We start from the raw sequence: 3,386 nt of genomic DNA, 5'->3' as shown, positions 1-3,386 counted from the left end.
TCACAAGATACTTTTTACTGACTTTTTATCTCATTTTGTGCCTTCTCTGTTTGAAGATAATATTTTAAAGTTGAAGAACCTAATATTCACCAAAGTGTTACCATTAGAATAAGTAAAACTGCTCATGGTTACTTCAGAGTGATCTGATACATTTTTAGCTTAGTCTCTCACCTTTTCTCCACTCCAATCATGACATAAGGTTAGCAGCTGAATGCCCAAGCATTCTTAATTTAAATTCTATATATAAAGAATATATAGGAAGGGGAAGAGATTTGCTCATTAGTCAAATCTGCAGATAACAGGCAGTTATTTAGAATAGTCAAATTCATGGTTATAAAACATGTTGTGAAGTGTGTGCAAGGTCAAGGAATGCTGAATTCCATACACTGCAGGGAAATAGGACAACAGTGCAGTGGCCCGCAGTAAGGGATCAGAGACCTGCTGGATCTGACCAGTGCAGCCACACTGACCCCTTCATTGTGGTGGACAGGTCTGTACTGCCTTTGGCACAGCTGCTGGGACGTGTTTCTGAAATCTTAGTGAGACACCTAAAGCTCATCCTCACTGTGCCTAACCACTCTTCTTGTGAGAGGAATCTGCATAACAGGTATACACAGAGGTATCTGCATAACTTTGGGAATAGTCTAAAGAGAAATGGTGCTTGCAGTGCCTCTGCTGATGAAAGCAGACAAGAAAGCAGGGTGGATAAAGAAGAAAATAGAAATTAATATGTACTATTATTCTCACATGAACTACTGCACAGGGGTCTATTATGCTATGTAAGGAAGAATATTGTTAAATTAAAGGGCAATAAGAAAAAGGTCATAGTTGGATTAGGTGTTTGAAAATCTCTCTAATTATGATTCTTAACGGATGGAGAATGTCTATTTTAGGCAGACCTGTGCAGGGTTAAGGAGACAAAATGAAAAAACTAACAATTTAGAGATGACAGATAATGAAATTCTGCTCTCCTCAGCTCAAAAAAAAAGAGAATAAAGAAGTATATTTCTGAAATATGACAAATTTAAAACTTGCAAAGGAAATACTTTTTCAGACTTAGTGGAATTAAGCTATGAGACTTCTGAAGATATTCCTATAAGATATTTATAGTTTCTTTTAAAACAATTTTGTTGCAATGGAAAGGAGGTATGTAGCTGTTTTGTTTATTATTATCTATAGAAATAAAGCAATGTAAAAGTAGGAAGATATCAGTTAAGAAAATATGTAAGGAGAAGAAAGAGATAGAAAAGATAAGAGTAGAAAGATATCACCACCTGTGGATTTAGCCACGAGACTTTATTGTTGCAATTTCAATGTCCATTGGTCAAAGTGGCGGCTGCAGTCTTGATCTGTCAGGGGTGGGGAAAGCCCACAAAACATAAATTTCAATGAGCTAATAAATATTCATGTTTACATGGGAATGCCCAGGTACCTCCCCTGGAAGGAGGGAATTTTCCACTGCTCCCACAGACTTAATGCCCTTCCCATCTCCAGTATTCTGATTTTCCTTTTGGATTAAAAAAAGTATTTTAACAGATACAGATATGAAAAATAGTCACAATAATGAGAGTAAATGCTAAAATAAGGTGCTAAAAGAAAGAGAGAGAATGTTGTGACACAGGATTTGACATACTTTTGAACAACCTAGACTTGGAAAATCTCTCCTTTGTTGCTGAGGAGTTGATGTCCTGCAGTGCCAGTCACCACCTGCAGATAAGGCAGTGGTCTATATGACAGGTCTGGGCCAGTATAAACATTCATAACAGTATCGCAGTACTAATTGAAAACCCAAAGTGGGTTAAAAGTCCTCTGAAAAATGTCTGTGAATTTTATTATTTAATTTGGGAGGGAATAAACTCAGTTTACTTGTATTTCATTCCAGCTGCAGCATCTGCTCCCAAAGAAGTGTGACTGAGTCCTTGACTGTGTCTCTCAGTAAAATTGGCACAATCTTTCTGAATGATACTGCAGAACTGGAGAGGGGAGGAGCTGGGCCTGATTTTTGGAGGTACTGAACAGACATATATCACTCTGACTTTAGCTGGAGCTGTGGGTATTCAAAGTTGGAATAGATTGGAATATTTCCCAAAAGTTTAATCAATCTTTATGGAATTACATTTTTATTGGTCATGAAATGCATTTTTTTACATTGATTATTTTTGTCCAAAAAGTGATTAAGTGATGCATGAAAGGCAGAGAAGTAACTAAATTAAATTCAAAAGGTTTAAGGAATAATAATTTGAATTATAAAGATCAATTACATTCTAAATGTAATTCAGCAGACTTAGAAATCCCTTACTACAGCTTTTACAAACTTTTACTACTTGTCTTCTTAATCCTCACATAGGAATGGGAATACTGTGCATATTAATACCCATGTAAAGTTTGGTCTAACTTAGAAGTAGCTAATTTCCATTATAGTCTACTGAGAATTCACTATTTGCTGAAGATTGCTTAAACTGAAGAAAAATGTAGCACAATAAACACATCAATAATCTGTAAGTGGGATTGCCAGGAAAGATTTAATGTAAATGTTAGGAAAAGACTTCCAGCGATGAAAAAATCTTGGTGTCTACAGCAGGCCTGAATTAAAAGGCTGCATAAAGGTTTTTTCTCTGCTAGCAGTGAATGTAATGATCAGTAGTTTTCAAATTACTGTCTGTAGACACCAAGGAATTTGCTAAATCTGTCCTGGTTGTCAGCAGAAAAAAATGTAATTAACAAGTTAGCCAGGGATCGGACCAGTGGCAGAGGAAGCACCTCCTGAGAAAGGCAATTATGCAAAGTGCACAGTGAGATGGAGTTTCTCAAATCAGCTAAGCCTCTGGGAAATTAAGTGGTGATGGCACTTCATGAAGTGGCCCTGTTTTGGCTGTTCTTTTCACATTTATAGCAGCTGAGAGCCCTTGTCCTAGAGCTTGGGAGCCCTGATGTCCTGCGTGGTGCTCAAGCCCAGCAGAGATGGCATTGCTCCTGGGGAGCTGGTTGGTGATAAAGCAGCCTGGTGCTGCTCAGGGGCAGCTCCAGGTACAGCTGTGATCCAGGAGTCTGGCCTGAAGCATGAGAGAGCAGATTCAGGATTGCTCAAACCTGACATGCCCCAAGTGTAAGAAAACAGATGGGTTGAAGACAGCCAAGAGAAGACAAGGAACCTATGAGACAATTCTGGTCACCTTGATAAACAGTTATCTCAGTGCACAGACTGCCTAAATACTTTCAGATTTAATTATTTGTGCTTTGAGTGCAGGTTTTACATAGAAAAAGCCCAATTGCTAAATAGCAATAGTGAACTATCACAGGCTTTTTCCTAATGGTTTTCCAACATAAAGTTTTGGCAGTGTTTATTTCTCTTGCACATAATGTGCTTAGATTTACTGACTAGTAAA

This window comes from Lichenostomus cassidix, chromosome 2, assembly GCF_008360975.1.
Source record: "Lichenostomus cassidix isolate B80296 chromosome 2, HeHo_3.0, whole genome shotgun sequence".
Classification (NCBI taxonomy): Eukaryota; Metazoa; Chordata; class Aves; order Passeriformes; family Meliphagidae; genus Lichenostomus; species Lichenostomus cassidix.
Note: the sequence above shows the minus strand (reverse complement) of the source record.